Genomic DNA, 22,344 nt, shown 5'->3' with positions numbered 1-22,344 from the left:
GTTACAAAACATCTGGAGTGCCAAGGTTCGCCATCACTGATCTAAGCCATAAATTATTTTTCAATATTGTTTTTAACCTGGATACATTGAATAAATATTAGTTTTTATTATTTACACCTCAATTTGCTTCTTGCCCATTAAAATCCTACCTAGAGGGTTATTTTCTTCTTTAGTACTTATCCAATGAGCGTCATTGGATCCGGCCAGTACCCGCAATCCAGCGTCATATGCAGATATAAAAAAACTTGCAATAGTGCTGAAATCCTTTAAAAAATGTTATTCATAATAAAACAATAGTTATCACACTCACATGTATCGGTGCATAAAATGCACCTTTTAGGAAGCCATTAGTGCAGAAGATTCACAGAAGGAAATACCGTGGTGGTGTAGTGAGAGACGCCGTAACCATCTGCCTCCTATGCTCGGCAGCCCGACAGTCTCGCCAGCAGATAGTGAAGCGTTCCGTCCGTCCTTGCCCCTCCCCTACGCGTGACGACACAAGGGACCACGTGTCTTCATCAGGGGGATATGATTGGACGGCGGGATGCTTGGTGTTTTATATAGAACGGATAGATGCAATTTTCTTGAAGCCCAATAGACTTTAACATGTATCTTTAATAGATGTCGATATTGAGAAACAAATATCAGATAATTCATTTATATTTAAAATATTTTAAAAAAGGACGAACAGGAACTGACTGTCCACCGGTATCTCTCTCACCACCACTCAGGTAAAATATAGAAATCTTTAAAATATTTGCTATCAAACCTATATAGTGACATAGTTATAGGAAAACACTATGCCTAACAACACATCAGTAAGAAATGATCCATAATGTATAGAATGATGCAACATAAGATATAGGTCACAATGGGTATAAAACTAAAATATAGCCAGTGAATATTTAAAACCACATAAAAAAGGGGAAAATTCTACAAAATAAAATGTATAAAATCATAATGTTAATAATTACTAATAAAATAACCAAGGTCAAACTCTTGTTAATACCCCCTGGAAATAAAGACCCGAGTTGGTGAATCCACCAGGATTCCCTTTTGTTCAGTTCCCGAACAAAGTTACCACCTCTCCAATGTTTCCTGGGGGCTTCAATCCCCCCAAAAAACATACCCCTACAGCTTTTATTATGCTTCTCTTTAAAGTGCATAGAGAGAAAGTGCTTTTCAAACCCCCTATTGATGTTATGGACATGTTCCTTAATCCTTTCCTTCAAACATCTCTTAGTGCGCCCAATATAAAATTTATCACAGGGACATCTGATAACGTAAACAACTCCCTCAGTGTCACAGGTAATTAAGTCCTTTATGTCATATGTTTTATTATTGGAGGGATTTTCAAATGCCAGCCTCTTCCTCACATTCCTCACATGATGTGTTGTTAGGCATAGTGTTTTTTTTTTTTTTTTTTACATCACATCTTCCCCTACCCCCCCCCTAACACCCAACATGTCCTTCCCCTTCCCCCCCCCCCCAATATGTCCCCGTGCCCAAACCATGTACCCTATTCTTATCCCATAGCACCATACATACAGCAACACATATCCGTGACACTTATACACATAATCCCCCCAAACGCCCCCCCCTCCCTTGTCATCTCCATCCCTCCCAGTGGAAACCCCCCCCCCCCTTTTCAGTTTTCAACTACGGTCCTATTACACTATAGTTTCCCACATGGTCTGTTATTCCCCTCCCCATGCATTTAACCACATCAGTTTGTGTACCCACACACCCCACCTAGTGGCCAAACACCGATATTCCACCTATTGCAGATTTTCACGCCATGCTTTTTGCCTCCCCTGAGCCACCGTCCTTATCACTGCATAAATGCCCTGTCCAAACATGGTGCATCCACGGCCTGAAGAAGGAGCGCATGCTCCGATAACGCGTCGCCATAGCATCCCGCATCACCGCCAGGAGTGACGTCAGGATCCCAGGACCCACGAGTGCCAGCGTTCCACCAGTTGACGAGGAGCCCACGGACACAACCGAGGCCATCCCTGTACACACGGAGGAGCCCCCCTGCCGCTCTCACCGGGATCCACTGCCTCCACCACCAGGACCCGCTCCAGTGATGCTCCTGATGATCAACATTATTTGACTAACTGCATCTTATTCACCGACTAAATGTGAGTGTAATACTGCTGCACATACTTCAATAAATGTCTTGCTGCACCTAGAAGGCGCTGCGCTGTCTTCCCTCTTGTCTCCCCCAGAGATCTCTTCTGTCTCTTCCGCCGGCAGCCGCTACAGTGGACAGCTACCCCCTGAACTGTTTGGGGGTCCCCCCACCCCTGGTGTTTCCCTTCTCACTTCCCCCCCTCCCCTGGGTCCCCAGGACCAGACTTTTTTTGAGACCTCTTCTTGCGCCAATTCACCACCAAACCATTGTCTCTCTACCAGAAGCCAGATTGCGCTGCATAAGAGTCTCTTAGCATTCCTTTCCCTTTTTTTCCCCCCGCCACCCCTCTCGGTTTACAAAACCTATATATCCTCCCACCATACATATACAAGTTTACCAATACATTAATTCTTCCTTCCTATTTCCCCCCCCAGTCCGTGCCACACCTGCCCACTAGTCACTGACTTGCCGGACCACGTTCCCCAGAGTCTGCTTACCCACATCTCTGCACTCTCCGCGCCCATCCCCAGCCACAGTTCACTAGTACACATCACCTAGGTCAGCCGCAGACCTTGATACATTCCCCTCACCCACACACAAGGCCCATCGCCCACCTCACTCACACACCAACACCATACCCTTTCCCCATACCCCATCCCCAGCTCACATGCACTTCCACCAATGCAGCCCCCCAATAACATGGATCTCCTAAAGGACATAGAAGAGGCCAAGTATGAAAACCTAGAACGCCTTTTCACCTTGCTCCCCACAACTCTTTTTTCACCCCAATACAAGGTGCCCAACGACAAAATCAAAGGTTGCACCAACACCTTTAGGAAAATAGAACAACTCATATCCTCCGCCAACCACCAATGGTGGGACAAATTCTTCCTAGAACATTACATTTCCCTGGCCATATCCCCCCATGGCCTCAGAATCCTCAAAATCTGCCCATTTCTATCCACTGAACTGGCCACGGAGTGGTCACAAGTCTCTGAATTTTGCACAAAAAAATGGATGCAACTTATTATCCAACAACGTGACGCAAAATATTCCCACATTATATAGCAACTCCACCACCACATCAACAGTCTCACGCATTACACCCCCCACATACCAACCAGATGGCTCCTTACCCTTAAAAAGCATACCAAGCTTGATGAAGACAAACTTCTCAAAACCAAGCTAGGCAAAATCCGACGAGATCTAGATGATTACAACTGTAAAAAAGGTTTCAATTGGAAAAAAACCTCCAGACACCCACCCGCACCACCACCCACGAGTCACCCCCCTCCCCCCCACCCCTACTACCCCCATGCCCTCGGCCACGCCCGCTTATACCCCCGCCATCTTCTCCCCCCCAAACACCGCCGCCCCTTATACTCCACACACCCGCATCGCACCCCACTCACGCCCCTACCCAAACCGTGCCAGTCTCCCAAGCCCCAAAGAAGCAGAAGAACCCGTACCCGCGTAGACTGCCCCCCCTCCAGTACCCACCCTTGTCCCCCTCCCACCCCCAAAGGCCAAAAAACCCTTAAGCCACCACTGTCCACCTCCCCCAGCCCCATACTACCCACCCCAGCCAAACCACCCGGCACCTTCTGCCAAAAGGACTTGACCATGCCCCAGGAACGCAGTCTCAGACACCCCCACACCCCTCCATCCATATCCCCCCATCTCCCCCCTCAATGCCCACCTCCACACTGGCAGTAGATCATAGGCCCCCCTGTGACCAGCAACATTTTTTAGTGCTTCCCCCCCCCCCCGCCAACCCACAACCAGACCAGAGAAAAAAGAAAGCTAGACGAAGAGGAAAGCGGGGGGGGCAAACGTAGAAACCCCCAAAAGGGCGAAACTGCATACACAGCCAAAATCTTCAACTTATCATCACATACCCTCTCCACCGCAGAAATCTCCCTCCTAAACCGAGGTCTGAACTTTGCACCCTCCACCCTGCCCAACCCCTTCACCATATACAAGGACCTCAACTATTTCATACGTAACCTAACACTCAAACGCTACTATAACATACAATCCACCAAGCAATCCTCCATCATGCTCCCCCCACCAACACCGCCCCCCACAGTCCCCCTGGACATTGACCCAGAGGGCCGAAAAATACTGGAGGAACTATACATCGATGATGATGATGAAGACCTCTCCCTGTTCACACAACACCCGTCCTCCTCACCCCCAGTTAAACATTCCTCCTTCAAACCCAAATCTGTCTTCAACCCAGTTCATTCCAAGGGCCCATACCTTCAAACCTTCTACCAAGTGGTTTACTCCGACATCATCAAACTTTGTCAACCGGCTACCCCCACCCATTCCAAACATTCCAACCTTTCCACCGGTGAAAAACAAGCCCTCAAGCATCTCACCCAAAACCCCAACCTTGTCATTAAGACGGCTGACAAGGGTGGAGGTATAGTAATACAAAACAAAACTGACTTCGTAGATGAAGCCCACAGGCTCCTCTCTGATACCTCTACCTACCATAAAGCTCCACCAAGACCCCCTGATTCCATTTCAAGCTGAGGCTCGGTCCCTGACCATGCAGGCACACGAGGCCGGCATAATCAATAAACATGAACTGGCATTTTTCAATAAGGATTTTTTTGCCACACCATATTTTTACCACATTCCCAAGATTCACAAAAATTCCACCTACCCCCCGGCAGGCCCATAGTAGCCGCCATGGACAGCCTAACCAGCCCCTTCTCCCAATACGTTGACCAATTCCTCCAACCCCTAGCCCAAAACCTCCCAGCATACATCAGAGACGGAGTGTACCTCCTTGAACAACTCTCCCACTACTCCTGGGAATCATCCTACATGTGGGCATCCCTTGATGTCAACTCTCTATATACCTCCATCCCCCATGACATAGGCCTCAGAGCCATTACCCACTTCCTCATGGATGATCCCACCATCAACCCTCAACAAGCCAACCTCATCAGCAAAGCCACAGAATTCTGCCTCCAAAAAACTACTTTGAATTTGGTGAGTTTTTCCTCCAGGTCAATGGCACAGCTATGGGGGCTAATTTTGCCCCCAGCTATGCCAACCTCACCATGGGTTATTGGGAAACCAACCACATTTGGCACAATAATCCGTTCGCCGCCTACATCATCTACTACGGTCGATACATAGATGACATCATTGTCATCTGGGACGGCCCCGAGCCTCTCTTCCAACTGTTCGTCAACCACTGCAATAACAACACTTACAACCTCTCATTCACCTCAGTATGCGACCCCACAGAACTCGCCTTTTTAGACCTCCTATTATACCACCAAGATAAATACATATTGGCCAAGAATTACACCAAGCCCACTGCGGGCAATTCTTTCCTACACTTCCAAAGCTGCCACCACCCAAGATGGATCTCAAATATCCCCAAAAGCCAATTCTGCCGACTCAGAAGAAATTGCACCAAAGAACATGACTACACCGAACAGAGCGGCCTGCTAACCCAAAAATTTGTTGAAAAAGGTTACCCCCAACCCCTCATCAATGAAGCTTACTCCCAGTACACAAACATCCCTGCCCCCACCCCCAAAGACGCACCCACAACACAGCCCATACGCTTCACCACCCAATTCCATGTTAAATTTCGCAGAATGGAACAGATCCTCACCAAACACTGGCCCATCCTATTGGAAGATCCCCACCTAAAATCCACCATCCCCCCAAAGCCTAAGGTATCCTACCGAAAGGCCAGAAGCATCAAAACTCTTGTAGCACCGAGCAAACTAAAATAAGAACAAAAAACCCCCACAGCCACCCTATGCCTCATCCCGCTTGTTGGGATGTATCAATGCCTCAAAGCTGTTTGCCTCACCTGCAAGCAAATACAACATGGACAAAAAGAATTCAACGTAAAAGGCAAAACATACACCATCAAACACTTCCACAACTGCTCATCCGAATACGTGATCTACTGCCTCACCTGCCCTTGTGGCCAGTTCTATGTAGGGAGAACCATCCGGACCCTAAGAAAGCGGTTTGGCGAACACCGCCGCCTAGTCGAGGCCGGAAAAGACAAACATAGTGTGCCCAGACATTTTGCCGAACACCATGAGAAATCGTCCACAGGTCTGCGTGTCTGGGTCATCGAGTCCATCCCCAACTCATTCCCACAAACGGAACGTTACAAGCGATTTTGTCGCAAAGAAACGTTCTGGATCTACACACTTGACACCCTCGCGCCTGGAGGCCTTAACGAGGAAATAGAAACCAACACCTTACTGTAATGCTTCTCCATGCACCCCACCCACCTTCTTTCCACGCCCCCCACTAAACCCCCCCCCGGATTAAACCGCCCGTGAAAACAAAAAACCCCCACGACCCTTCCCTCCCCCCCAAACAGCCACAACCACAACCAAAACCATCCCCAGCCATCCCCCCCCCATCGCCTGTTGCAAAAGTTTGGATTTGATATTTATTGATTTGTGTGTTTATATATTTTTTTTTTTGTTTAGACAACACACCACCCTTCCATTCCCCCCCCCCCCGGGTTAAACTGCCCGTGAAAACAAAAACCCCCACAACCCCCCCCCCCCCAAAACAGCTACAACCAAAACCATCCCCAGTTATTGTACATGCGTTTTTTTTTTACATCACATCTTCCCCTCCTCCACCCCCCCCCAACACCCAACATGTCCTTCCCCTTCCCCCCCCCCCAATATGTCCCTGTGCCCAAACCATGTACCCTATTCTTATCCCATAGCACCATACATACAGCAACACATATCAGTGACACTTATACACATAATTCCCCCAAAACCCCCCCCCTCCCTGGTCATCTCCATCCCTCCCAGTGAAAAAAAACCCCAAAACAACCCCCCCCCCCCTTTTCAGTTTTCAACTACGGTCCTATTACACTATAGTTTCCCACATGGTCTGTTATTCCCCTCCCTATGCATTTAACCACATCAGTTTGTGTACCCACACACCCCACCTACTGGCCAAACACCGATATTCCACCTATTGCAGATTTTCACGCCATGCTTTTTGCCTCCCCTGAGCCACCGTCCTTATCACTGCATAAATGCCCTGTCCAAACATGGTGCATCCACGGCCTGAATAAGGAGCACATGCTCCGATAACGCGTCGCCGTAGCATCCCGCATCACCGCCAGGAGTGACGTCAGGATCCCAGGACCCACGAGTGCCAGCGTTCCACCAGTTGACGAGGAGCCCACGGACACCACCGAGGCCATCCCTGTACACACGGAGGAACCCCCCTGCCGCTCTCACCGGGATCCACTGCCTCCACCACCAGGACCCGCTCCAGTGATGCTCCTGATGATCAACATTACTTGACTAACTGCATCTTATTCACCGACTAAATGTGAGTGTAATACTGCTGCACATACTTCAATAAATGTCTTGCTGCACTTAGAAGGCGTTGCGCTGTCTTCCCTCTTGTCTCACCCAGAGATCTCTTCTGTCTCTTCCGCCGGCAGCCGCTACAGTGGACAGCTACCCCCTGAACTGTTTGGGGGTCCCCCCACCCCTGGTGTTTCCCTTCTCCCTTCCCCCCCTCCCCTGGGTCCCCAGGACCAGACTTTTTTTGAGACCTCTCAAGGCCAATTCACCACCAAACCATATAATAGTAGTGGTAGTACTAATTAATTATTACTATAATGCGAGTTATTCTTGCAACGACCCAGTTCTCCCAGAGAGATGCATTTATTGAGACTTCACAAAAGTCAACAGAGGTACATACAAGATGGATGACAGGACATTTCTTCCACCTTCAGAGAACCCAGCTTCTTCTGTCATAACTTAGCCAAAACAATCCAATTCTAATATACCTTTTTTTTCCTCATTGGTGACCAGGATAAGCAATTTGATTGGCCAGTTTTATTAGGCTTCTGTCTGCTTCTGTCTTTCTGGGTGGATAATGCCCCTTTGGCTATGGACAACTGCAGTCCTAGAACCCTTCAGGAAATGTCCTAATTTGCATTCTTTGACTACTAATTAGGTTGGCTCTCAAAGGCTGAGGTGTTTTTTCTTTTTTTTTTAATTACCATAGCACATGGTCATTATCTGCCCCATTGATATGTAAAGGTCAACCTGGTTTGGTCAGTCTCTGTTCTGGTCAAAAAGTCCCCTTTGAAATGCCTAATTAGATAAATATATATTTCCAAATACCAAAGTGGCCTTACCATACTTACTTTTGATGTGTTAAATAGACTTGTCACTGGCCTGTCCCATATGCCTGAGTATGTGAACCCATCACACACTATATGTATGCACATTTTATAATATATCTATATGTATAGATGCCCATAACATTTACTACAACTAAGCTAAATAAAAATTCCTATGCAAAGTGAACAGCCTATTTACCTTTAGTAAATCAGTCCCTATAGGTTGGGTGACTCATTGGGCTTGATTTACCAAATGTGTAAAGACAGCAAAGTGAATATTCATAGAGCTTAGTAGGGCACGTGTCAGCTCTTACAGCTATTATAAGAGAGGCAGTGTAATTTAGCGATCGACATATATCGTTTTTGTAATGCCGATACCGATATTTTGGTCATCGGATATCGGTATCGGCCGATATTTACGGACATGTAAAAAAAGATTTTTTTTTTTTTTTTTTACCAGGTACACCTTGTGGAGGGATCTGGGGGTCTAAAAGACCCCAAACCCCTCCTTGGCACTGAAAAGCATTCAAAACACCAACACTTCCGGGTTTTTTACGCAGAGACCCAATCAGAGCCGAATGCGGCTTTGATCGGGTCTTCGGCGGCCATGCAGGTAGGATGCCTGGGTCTCCCGGTGGGACGGGAGACCTGGGCGAGCCGCGGAAGGCGGCGGGAGGGGGGGCGTCCCCTCCGGCTCCTTGTAATGACAGACGAGCGGCTTCTCAGCTGCATCAGTTGTCATTACAAGTCAGCCAACCGCCGGCTATGGACGCCGGTACTGGGGTGATGCCTCTAGCTGCAGGCATCACTCCCGTACAGCACTTTCCCAAAATATCGGCAATATCGGTAACCTCAGGGGCTGATTCCGATATATCGGGGAAAGTGCATATCGACCCCAGATATATCGGTGGTGCCGATAATCGGTCGATCCCTAGTGTAATTGCACATTTCTGAGAGCACCCTCTTTTTACGTATATATCAATTTCTGTTTTTAATACAATGTCAAAAATATATTACAGTGAGCTTGTAAAAAAGGGAAAGTATTTCAACTGTGAATTTACCAATTTTCCTGGAGTTTGGGTTTAAAGGAAATCTGTTGTTAAGTGTAATAACGTTTTGAAGGAGGCTGTCATTGCCTAACTCCCAAACTGCATGTCAGATCCAGGGCAGAGAAGTACCTTTTCAGTATCACCGCCAGTAAGGTAACTTCCTTGGCATTAGTGTGCAGCTTGTATGGATGTTTTCAGCTGACACTTATGTAGCTTAAAGTAGAACTGTGGCCTGACTATAGACATTTAAAGGTTTACATATTCTTTCAGGGAGAAGAGGGAAAGTTTGAGAGGTCTTCAGTAAGAAAGCTAAGGTACATATATGATTGTCTTAAAGTTGTTGTGGGCTCTACTGATTCAAAACCTCATGGGGGATTTACCATTTTAGAAGATGTAGAGTCATTATCAGTCTCCCTTTGAACAGAAAGCAGGGAATAGGCATGCGCACGGGGTGTGCCAAGTGTGCCTGGGCACACCCTAATTACCTCGGGGGCCTACTTCTCAACTGCCTTGGATTGGGTGGGACCATCCCGAGATTTAAATGTAATCCCCAGGTCCCACCATTCCAGGCTGAATCCCAGAGCTCCGCTAGCCTGAAGTGGTGAAGCGTTATCCCTCTCTGTGTCTCTCCTGCAGTTGGGCTTGTCACAGGCAGCTACAGAAGAAATGGTGTTTGTTTATTTCCGAGGAGTAAGTAAAGGCTGGTGTTCTGTCAAAAAAGACAACTCGTCAAAATCTCCAATTACGTCACTTCCGGTGACTCTCCAGCAGCAGTAATTGCAGAATACAATGACTTGGCTATTTTCACAGAACACCTTTTTACTCCTTAGCTGGTGTTCTGTCAAAACAGACAGGTCATCGTGTACCGTAGTGTATAGCCAAGCCATTGAAATCTGCAATTACTGCTGCTGGAGAGTCACTGGAAGTGATGTAATTGGAAATTTTGATGAATTGGCTCTTTTCACAGAACACCGACACACGGAGTAGGGAGGCGAGGCTAGTGACTGTGATGTTCTTGATTGAGGGGGCGGGTGCTAAAGGGTGGAACGGCAGTAGGGGTGGGGCTAAAAGTCAATCGCAGTCAATCAGAGCCACGCAGCCTAGTCCCCATGCTGTCCTTTAGTACCCGTCCCGTCCCCGTTATAAACAAACAGTGCTTCCTCTGTAGACAAGTGCAGCTGAAGAGAAGACAGAGAAAGAAGTTTGGGTTACTACTTTTCTTCTTCTTGGGACTGTTCACAGTACTCAGGGCACTGCAGCTCCAGCTCTTTCCCCCCCTCTTTTCCTATTCCAGTAGGCAGGGCTATCAGTTGCTGTTGTTTAGCCCCACCCACTGGACCAGGAAATAGGAGAAGGGGGTAAAGACCACCCTGAGTACTGTGAAGAGTTCTGAGAACTGATGTAAGCAATACAGAGGTGAGACAGTCAGTTACTTCTGTACTCTGTCACTACTGACCTTTGAACTCCGCCTCACTTTCTACTGACCTCTGAACACTGCTTCACTTAGTATTGGCCTCTGAACTCTGCCTCACTTATTATTTGCCTCTGAACTTTGCCTCACTTAGTACTGACCTCTGACTCAGTATTCACCTCTGAACTCAGCCTCACTTAATACTAACCTCGGAACTCTGCTTCACTTAGTATTGACCTCTGAACTCCGCCGCACTTTGTACTAACCTATGAACTCTGCTTCAAGTAATATTGACCTCTAAACTCTGTCTCACTTAGTAATGACCTCTGAACTCCGCCTAACTTAGTACTGACCTCTGAACTTCACCTCACTTAGTATTGAATGCTGCCTCACTTATTATTGGCCTCTAAACTCTGCCTCACTTAGTACTTACCTCTGAACTCCGCCTCAGTATTGACCCCTGATTTCCGCCTCACTTAGTACTGACCTCTGAATTCTGCCTCACTTAGTACTGACCTCTGAACTCTGTCTCACTTAGTATTGGCCTCTGAACTCTGCCTCTTTTAGTATTGGTCTCTGAACTCTGCCTCGCTTAGTATTGGCCTCTGAACTCTGCCTCGCTTAGTATTGGCCTCTGAACTCTGCCTCACTTAGTATTGGCCTCTGAACTCTGCCTCACTTAGTATTGGCCTCTGAACTCTGCCTCTTTTAGTACTGACCTCTGAACTCTGCCTCACTTAGTACTGACCTCTGAACTCCGCCTCAGTATTGACCTCTGATATCCACCTCACATAGTACTAACCTCTGAACTCTGCTTCACTTAGTACTGACCTCTGAACTCCACCTCACTTAGTACTGACCTCTGAACTTCCCCTTAATTAGTACTGACCTCTGAGCTCAGCTTCACTTATCACTGACATCTAAAGTCCGCCTCACCTAGTATTGGCCTCTAAACTTCGCCTCACTTAGTATTGGCCTCTGAACTTTACCTCACTTAGTACTGACCTCTGAACTACGCCTTAGTATTGACCTCTGAACTCATCCTTAGTATTGACCTCTGAACTCCACCCCACTTGGCACTGACCTCTGATCTCCACTTCACTTAGTAATGACCTCTGAACTATGCTTCATTTAGTATTGACCTCTGAACTCCGCCTCACTTAGTATTGACCTCTGAACTTCACTTTACTTAGTATTGACCTCTGATCTCTGCTTCACTTAGTATTGACCTCTGATCCCTACCTCACTTAGTACTGACCCCTGAACTCTGCTCACTTAGTACTGACCCCTGAACTCTACCTCACTTAGTACTGACCCCTGAACTCTGCTTCACTTACTACTGATCCCTGAACTCTACCTCACTTACTACTGATCTCTGAACCCTTTAGTAAGTGCCACAAAGCTCAGAAGTGACTCAGAGGTCAGCAATAGGTGAGGCTGAGATCAGGGGTCATTACTAAGTGAGGCAGAGTTCCAGGGTCAGTATTATAAGAGTTCAGAGGTCAGTAGTATTTAACAAAGAGTTCAAAGGTCAGTAAATTGTCAGCCTGGCTTCCAGACTAATGCAGTGTGGTCCTGTGGTTTACTAAAATATAGCAGCTGTGGCTCAACATCCCTGCGTCCTAATGGGCCAATGTGTGTGTGTGTGTGTGTGTAAGGGGGGGGGGGAGAGAGCAAAATGGATTATTCTATATGATGCCATGCCTATGTCTGTTTGAACTCTAATGTGTTATCTATTGGACTCTATGCAGCCTGCTGCTGTTTGACATGTTGTGGTGTGGATGGCTGTACTTTTCTGTGTTCCAATTGCAAAATACCTAAATAAACACCTATTAAAAAAGGAGTGACTTCTGTGCGGTTGGTTTGCCTCAGTGGTCCATGAGAAGGAGAAATGGACGAGGTATATTAGGCTGCAGCATTAGTATTCTTTGGGCTTGCGCAAGAACATAGCATTCCATCATCTTGCATCACAATAAGCAGACCCTGCCCTCTAGATGTCTTCATATTCTTAACATGTAGAAAACGAGCTTTAAAACAACCCTCACTGACCTCTGTTGCTGCAGGTACTGGGAGTAATTCATTCAGAAAATGTACTTCGATTTCAGTAGTGCAGTTTACCCCACTCTCCATTTCAGCAGTGATTTTGAAGCCTTTCAGCCTTCTAATTTCTGTAAACAGTGTAAGTGCTATGAAAGAAGAAAGTTAGAAGTGCTGGGAACCAACTTCAAAGACTTCAATGCTTCTCTTGCATAGGTGTGGGCAGCCTATTGCATTGGGGTGTGCACCCCAAAGCTCAAATACACATGCTTGCATATACATTATTTTATCAAAAGTATTGGGACATCTGCCTTTACATGCACATGAACTTTAATGGCATCCCAGTCTTGGTCCTTAAGGTTCAATATTGAGTTGGCCCACCCTTTGCAGCTCTAACAGCTTCAACTGTTCTGGGATGGCTGTCTATAAGGTTTAGGAGTGTGTCTATGGGAATGTTTGACCATTCTTCCAGAAGTGCATTTGTGAGGTCAGCCAATGATATTGGACGAGAAGGCCTGGCTTGCAGTCTCTGCTCTAATTCATCCCAAAGGTGTTCTATCAGGTTGAGGTCAGGACTCTGTGTAGGCCAGTCAAGTTCTTCCACTAGAAACTCATTCATCCATGTCTTTATGGACCTTGCTTTGTTCACTTGTCCAAATTATTTGGTGGAGGGAGGATTATGGTGTAGGGTTGTTTTTCAGGGGTTGGGCTTGGCCCCTCAGTTCCAGTGAAGGTAACTCTTAAAGCATCAGCATACCAAGACATTTTGGACAATTTCATGCTCCCAACATTGTGGGAACAGTTTGGGGATGGCTTCCTGTTCCAACATGACTGCGCACCAGTGTACAAAGCAAGGTCCATAAAGATATGGATGAGCGAGTTTGGGGTGGAGGAACTTGACTGGCCTGCACAAGTCCTGACCTCAACCCAATAGAACACCTTTGGGATAAATTACAGTGGAGACTGCGAGCCTTCTTGTTCAACATGAGTGCCTGACCTAACTTCTGGAAGAACGGTCAAACATTCCCATAGACACACTCCTAAACCTTGTGGACAGCCTTCCCAGAAGAGTTGAAGCTGTTATAGCTGCAAAGGGTGGGCCAACTCAATATTGACCCCTACAGACTAAGACTTGGATGACATTAAAGTTTTTTTGCGTGTGAAGGCAGGCATCCCAAAACTTTTGGTATTATAGTGTATATGGCCCTGGTACATTGATTTCCCTGCTGGCACTGTGAAAAAGAAGTGCGTAAGCACTTCTCATGTGACAGAGCCGGTAAGAGAAAGATTCCCATCTTGTTGCCTGCAAACAGAGTGATCATATCGCACTGCAACCACATACCTGGCATGTGGCTCGTGGTTGCAGTGCCGCCCCAATCGCTTGAATATACTGCCTTCGGTGTCAATACTGCCCACTGAGCATGGCAGGAGAGGATCATTTTTAAAGCTCCACGAAGCAAAGCATTGTGGCTGTGAAATGTGTACAGTCCGCGCCCAGCTTCCTTTACAGCTTAACATTCTTAGCGGTATTCCCGAGCGTGGCTCGGGGTTAAATTTCAGAGCCAAAAGCGGTAACCCCCGAGCCACACTCGGGGTACCGCCAGAAGCATCGCTGGATCCTGTAAGAGAGGTTACTTACCTTGTCACCGGGATCCAGCGATGTGTCTCGGCGGTGTCTCGCGGCGGATCTTCCTCCCGATCGTCTCCGTGCCCCGGCTTCTGTCTCCTGCGACGTGACGTTCGCAGAGGGGTGGAACCGGCGGCAAATTCAAATGTAAAAACACACCAAACACACTGATACCATTCAAAATAAAAAAAAAAATCACATTAGTTTGCCCCCCAGTGCCCTTTCCTGCAGTTTTACTGTACTTTTTATGTAAATATATATATATATATATATATATATATATATATATACGTAATTCTTGTGAATGAGCAGCCCAAACCAAATGTATACATATATATATATATATATATATATACATAATATATGTATACATATATATATATATATAATATATATATAATAAATGTATACAGTTGGTTTGGGCTGCTCATTCACAAGAATTACATGCAAAATAATGGTACTGCTTTCAGCACCTAAAATCCAAAAGAATCATACCACCAGGGAGGTTAAGGGGGGCAGTGGAGGGTGGGGAAGGTAAAAATGTAGCTTAAACATATATTTTTACCATCCTTTCAACCGCAAGTGTAAACGAAGCCTAAGAGAGCAAGGTAGGCTGCAGGAGGCATTGCAATCCATGGAGAGGGTTGTCAAATTTGTTTGAACTTAGGTGAGATGAGGTTATAAACATCCCTTTCTTTATGTGTATGTGACTCACGTGTATCTTCAGCAAAATTTAATATTTTGCAGTATTCTTAAGGCTTTTAAGACTGTTGTTCGGTTGCTGCCAGGGCTTTTTGTGGCATTATACCGAATGTCCATTTTTCACGTAATATTTTATGATTAACGTTTATACTACCTGTATAAACCAATGCTTTTAGAATTAAAGATTCTATAAAAGTGCTTTTATGGCACTTTGCACTCCATTCTGAACTTTGGAAGACAGTTCAGTAGTAGCTGGTCACTTTTGAACTGTCTCTCTCTAATGGAAATACCGCAAAGAAACCATATGAACTGGAGACAAGGGGATAGTTTGTGTCATATAATTGGAGTGATTGTTCTGAATAGAACTGAACAGAAGGGGAATACACAATCTTTACACTTCCCCCTGCAATCAGCAAACTCTTTGGCTAGTGCAGAGAATCAATAAATAAGAAATATTTATAGAAAGTGTAAGGATGCAGTACCAGGTTCAAAAATTCCACTTTTGCATGTAATATTCACTGCCCATATTTCTGTATCTACTGATCATTTTGGCTTACTGTTAAAGCAATATAACTGAACTGAAGGGAACTGAAAGAAACCTCCACATGCACATGTTGCTATCATAGTCTTAGTGTCCAGGTTTGGAACAAGTTTACTTTAGAAAAAATTGTGTTTTAAATCCCCCCTCCTTTATTTTTCTTCTTAATAGTACAAGCCTTACAAGAGAATAAAAATGTGGAAATGTAAAATTTGCAGTTTAATTAGAAAATCTACAAGTTTCTCCAGCATAGTTATAATTACTATTATTAATCTTTCCCTAATTCTCTGTAACTTCAAATGCATGACCATATAGCATAAATAATAGCCAATGGTTTTAGTTACACCATTTTACATATTTCATATAATAACTAGGCAAGACATGTTTGGGTGAATTGCATATAAATGATACATATACAGTCTTCTGGCACCATCTGCTGGATATGTTAATTTACTTCCTCCAAAGCTCTCTGTGTCCATGGTCAAATTTATACTCCAGTGCTTTTTAGGCTGTTCAACAATTACTGCTTCTCCCTCTCTGCTTCCTTCATATAATCACATTCAACAGATAACAACTGTCACTATAATGACCAACTACATTCATGTGAAAAATTAAGTACACTTCATGGAAGCTGTTGACTTTTTATTTGAATAGTGCCTACAAAAAAGGTGATATACGTGAATAAGAACACAAGAAAAATGTGCCTTTTTAATAATTTATTCAACCAAAACATAAATAGATGTGATTGCGTATTGTGAAAAAAAATAAGTACACCCTTGGCATTAAAAGCTACACTACTGTATATTACCAAAAGCATTGGGGCGCCTGCCTTTACATTCACATGAACTTTAATGGCATCCCAATCTTAGTCTGTAGGGTTCAATATTGAGTTGGCCCACCCTTTGCAGCTATAACAGCTTCAAGTATTCTGGGAAGGCTGTCTACAAGATTTAGGAGTATGTCTATGGGAATGTTTGACCATTCTTCCAGAAGCGCATTTGTGAGGTCAGGCACTAATGTGAACGAGAAGGCCTGGCTCACAGTCTCTGCTCTAATTCATCCAAAAGGGGCTCTATCTGGTTGAGGTCAGGACTTTGTGCAGTCAAGTCAAGTTCCCCCACCCCAAACTCCCTCATCCATGTCTTTATGGACCTTGCTTTGTGCACTGGTGCACAGTCATATTGGAACAGTTAGAGGCCATCCCCAAACTGTTCCCACAAAGTTGGGAGCATGAAATTGTCCAAAATGTCTTGGTATGCTGACGCCTTAAGAGTTCCCTTCACTGGAACTAAAGGACCAAGCCCAATCCCTGAAAAACAACCCCACACCATAATTCCCCCTCAACAAATGATTTGGATCAGTGGACAAAGCAAAGTCCATAAAGACATGGATGAGCGAATTTGGGGTGGAGGAACTTGACTGCCCAGCACAGAGTCCTGACCTTAACCTGATAGAACACCTTTGGGATGAATTACAGTGGAGACTGTGAGCCAAGCCTTTTTGTCAACATAAGTGCCTGACCTCACAAATGCACTTCTGGAAGAATAGCCAAACAATCCCATAGACACACTTCTCCATCTTGTGGACAGCCTTCCCAGAAGAGTTGAAGCTGTTATAGCTGCAAAGGGTGGGCCAACTCAATATTGGACCTTAAGGACCAAGACTGGGATGCCATTAAATTTCATGTGCGTGTAAAGGCAGGCGTCCCAATACTTTTGGTATTATAGTGTAGTATTGCCCCCCATTAGCAGAAATTACGTCTTGTTGGTGTTTTGTATAACTCCTCACTAGTCTCAAATATCAACTCAGTGAAGTTTATGACCATTTTTGCATGCAAAATTCTTATGTCGTAAGATGTTTGTGGGTACCTATTTCAAAATCCCCATCAAATCAGGGCATTGACTAGGACAGTTCAAAACCTTGTTTGTCCTTTATAGAATATATAGATACATATATAGAATGCATGAAGCTAAAAAAAAAAAAAAAACCTTCTGCCTTTAGAACCACTTTAAATCTTTCTCTAATCTCTTTTTGGACAGCAAAGGCATTTTCTTAACACACCTCTTGTGCAGTCTGAATAAGTGCAATCTCTTTCCGAGTGAAAATGTATACGCTTCCACCCCAATGTATGCAAGAGTTACATGAAGATCCGCAGTTGCATTTTGAGATTCTTGGAGACTTCTTTTTAGCATCCAACAGTCAGCTCTTGGGCTAATTGTGCTGAGATGGCCAGTCCTGGACAAATTTAGCCCACTTGTAGATTATCTTTCCAAAAAGATTGGCCTACACAGAATTGTACTTTGCCCCATCCCAAAAAGCACAACCAAGTAATTCAATATTCTCCCATAGGACTTTTCACAGCAAAAAAAGAAAACATTTGCATAAAACAATACATTTTACCTTTTTCCAAAAATTGTTTAAAAATCTTATAGAAAGATAAAATTGTTCCCAATCTTATATAAAAGACAGCTGTTCTCACATCATAATACATCCCCCAAAAGGTGACCCTAAAGTATAACATGTCATGAAAAATGTAATTACATATACTTCGACATATCTTTTTGTATACAAGCATAAACACTCACATCTTGGATGAGTCACCATCAGACAAGGGTCAGAACAATTAAAATGGATACCATCTCCTCAAACCTATAAACACCAAGAATTCCACAGTAACAGCCAATAAGTACACAAGGGACAACAGAAACTGTCCACAACTGGCTCAGGGGACAACCACCTGGGGCAAAAGCCTGTATGAAAATTCCCAATGAATACCTTTCTTTTTAAATAACAATTTCTCTAGAAACGGTTTGTTCATGAGCGTTTGTATATTCCAGATTTTATCCTCAGATGCTCATAAGATCCGTACCATACAGTCAATATCTCCATACGAGGTGGAAATGTTCTAATGAACAAACTTTCAAAGAGGAGGCTGACAAACTAAGAGAAAGATTACTGGAAAGAGCCTACACCAAAGCAAGCTTATATAAAGCTTCAATCGTAACACATAAACCCCCGAGAGAAATCGTTATTTAAAAAGAAAGGTATTCCAGAGAATGAGTATTTGACCCAAGTGATCTTAAGATCTTCTACCAACATGCTGAAATTGGTAAAATCCTTAATAAACATTGGTCAATCCTGGTGAATGACCTTGTAGTTAGCCAATTTGTTGGTCAAATACCAAACGTATTGTTTTTGCCGTGAAAAGTCCATGGGAGAATAATGTATTGTTTGCTTGTAGAATATCTCCTTTGCAATTGAATGATTGATTTCAAATCATTTAGCGATTTCTTTAAATCCCCTCTATCTACAACTGTCTTCCTAAAGGTGTTAGAGAGCACTATTGATCATGGCATGATGACACCACACACATCAATAACAAAGAGAACATCAGACCCTAGATGTCTGTGGTTTAAATAAGATAGGTGACATATACATACTCCCCAAGAAAATTTGAATCATTGGCACCTAATTTGGAACACTGGATTCTAATTACAGTGTTATTTAATGTATAGGTGCACTTACTTTTTCCATTCTCTTTTTTCATTCATATACACAATGAAAATAAATACACCATGCCAATTTTACATGTCACGTGTTATCAAGATCAAAATTTGCCTGATCAAATATATTGAAAAAGTCAAAATTTCCATGGGGTACACTTATTTTTCACATGCGTGCATGCTGGCTGTGTTTCTGTATATTGTGCTTATTTTTCCTGTAGGGATAGCTGTAAGAATATCGTAGAACTTATACTAAGGACAGGTGTAGACAGATGCTTTAAAAGAGATGTATGGACTTAAAAAAAAATGTATACTCACCTAGGTGGATGCATCATCGATCCGACGCTGCATTTGTCCCCCTTCAGCTCTGAAGTGAGAACTGAACGAACAAATGCTGCTGGTCACTTAGTTTTCCCCATCTGCTCTGAGCAGAGAGCCATGACTTTCAGTCACCGGCTTTTTGCTCTGCACTTCCAACGTTCACTGGAGCACTGGGCTGTGGAGGGGGCAAAAGGGCCTGGTTCAAGCTCTCAGTAGATTGCTGAGAGGCTGAGCCAGGTGCCCTTTCAGCTATTATGGTGGATTCTGACCATATGGTTAGGATCTTTTCCAGGCCTGGATCGGCTGAATGACGTCAGCCACCAGCGGATTTTAGCCCACTTATGGCTGAAAATGGGTCACAGGAGTAAAACATTAACTATACTCCTGTGATCTACAGGAGAAGTACATCCAAAATAGCTTTGGCCATACTTCTACTAGAAATCATCAATACAGAAAACCCTTTGCACTCATTTTATAAAATAATGTGATAGTATAAAAAAAAAAAAAGAAGAAAGAAAGAAAACCACAGCACACAAAGATACCAAGTTTCCTTAAAATATACTACCCAAAGTGCTGCGCTAACAATCCCTTAAATTAAATCAAAATGTAAAAGAAAATTCAAAAACTATTTATAAAAATATATAATGTGATAGTATATAATCATGCTCGTAAATTAGTGTTCAAAACATTTGCTTTTCTATGAACTGTGCCTTAATTTTAAATAGTCCATGCAAATATTAGTCAATGCCATATATTGTAAAAAAAAAAAAAAATCTTCAACCTAAACTCCACGGCAGAATCCCAGTGTGCATATAGAGGTCTCCATGACCACCAAAGGGCAAATAGATGGCCATTCACCTTGGGCCTGGTTTATACTATTGCGGCTCTGTGAGTCACGTTTGCACAGGCACAGAAGCCCATTTATTTGAATGCGCTGCTGTGCCTGCGTTGCAGGTAGGAAGAGTTTCCTGCACCATTTTTGAAATGCAGTGGCAGGGACAGTGCACGGTGCTTTTGCACAATGTCATTTTCCAGCGGGTAATGCACCCGAAACCGTGCTGTGTTTTTAGATGCGTGGGGGTGCCATTAAGAATGAATGGCAGCCCTGTGCGTTTATAAAGAGCAGCGTGTTTTGACTGTGGGTAGTTGTGGGTGTGGGTACAGGTGCGATTCCCGCACCTGCAACCACCTGCAATAGTGTGAATCTGGGCTTATAGTATAGACCTTCAAAATATGAAAGGACTTATAGCCTTTAAGAGTTAGGATTAGCTAAGGCTTCTGACTAGCTGATGTTTCTCCCTCCAGCAATCAGCTTCAGATTAAATAAATAGACCTTAGAAAGGGTAAAAAAAATACGACAAATAATACTCTCTGTATAAAAGTGTAAGTCCCTTTATTAAAACAAAAAAAAAAAACACACTCTCAAAAGTAGGTAAAATCAAAGGCAAAACGACCACAAGTCCAAGCAGGATGCATTCAATGGCTCACAGCTCCCTTTGGAGTCCAGCTGACAGCTCTAGTACTACTACTCAATGGGCTACAACCTGTAGTATAGTAAATCCTCTACTTTGGTTGTGTGCCTCGTGGCTCTCTGCCTTACGCGTTACGTCAATAATGACTTCTTCAAAGGGGATCGAAGCACTACAAAAGACACTATTGATACAATACAATACAACACAAAATTGAGCATAACTCTGAGGCCTTACTATTTATGAGTAAAAGAATGTCCATACATAAAATGCATTTTCTGCACTTTACTGTAACTTCACAAAGATTTTCAGATGTCAATCTGACATCACATTTGACATACTAGTAGAATTATTCAGCATGGAACACCATAAAAAAAAGCAGACACTGTAGCTGTCTTTTGTGCGCGGAACACAAGCACATTTTGTAAGCCGTCTTTCCTTTGCACCTCCTCTCTTTGGGAGCACTACACATTTGAGACCACTTCCCTATGTATACTAAATCCACAGCAATTAGCTTTCAACATCGAGGAAGATCAAAGTGCTTATTAAAGCATAACAGTCTCTTCCTAATGTCCCTCTATGGCTCTGCTTGAAGAGTGCCAAATATGGTGCAGTTCTGCATAGAAACCAATCAGCTTCAATTTTTTTTGTCAAAGCTTAACCACTTGCCAACCAGCCCCATTATATATACTGCGACAGGTCAGCTCTATTGCACAAAACGAAGTACCTGTACGTCATTTCGTGCATTAGCCAGCAGGGGCGCATTCTGATTGGCCACAGGGGTAGCCAATCAGTGGGTCCGGGGGATGCGATGTCCGCCTGCCACCAGCCATCACTCTCCAGAGAGATAGAATGGCGGTCTGCCGATGTAAACAAGGTAGACCTTCTTTCTGTCATGGATGAACACAGTGATCTTGTTTTCACATACCTGTGATGAAGTACAGAATGTCTCAACGCTGTGCAGGCAGTTGGATCCTAGAGAAATCTTCACTGCGGGGGGTGCCTGTCCTCTTTCTGTCTCTGAACTTTAAGCAGTATTAAACCCAAAAGCAAACATTTATCATCGCAGCTTACCAATTCTTAGATGTGGTGGCTGCATTGGTTTTCTGTTTTAGGCTTTCTTTCCCTTATTTTTAGCTGGTGGTCTGGCCAATAAGTCTGATGTTTTTCAAAAGAACAAGCTCTCTTGCAAACGTAGCAGTTACAGGGATGAGACTTTACATAGTTACATAGTTAGTGAGGTTAAAAAAGACACCAGTCCATCCAGTTCAATCTTTGATGAGTGTGTGTATAAGTGTTTATGTCAATAGTACATCCTATACTCCTGTATGTTGTGGTCGTTAAGGTGCCCATCTAATTGTTTTTTGAAACTATCGATGCTCACCGC

Source organism: Pelophylax lessonae, assembly GCF_965119305.1.
Source record: "Pelophylax lessonae genome assembly, chromosome: 3".
NCBI lineage: Eukaryota > Metazoa > Chordata > Amphibia > Anura > Ranidae > Pelophylax > Pelophylax lessonae.
Note: the sequence above shows the minus strand (reverse complement) of the source record.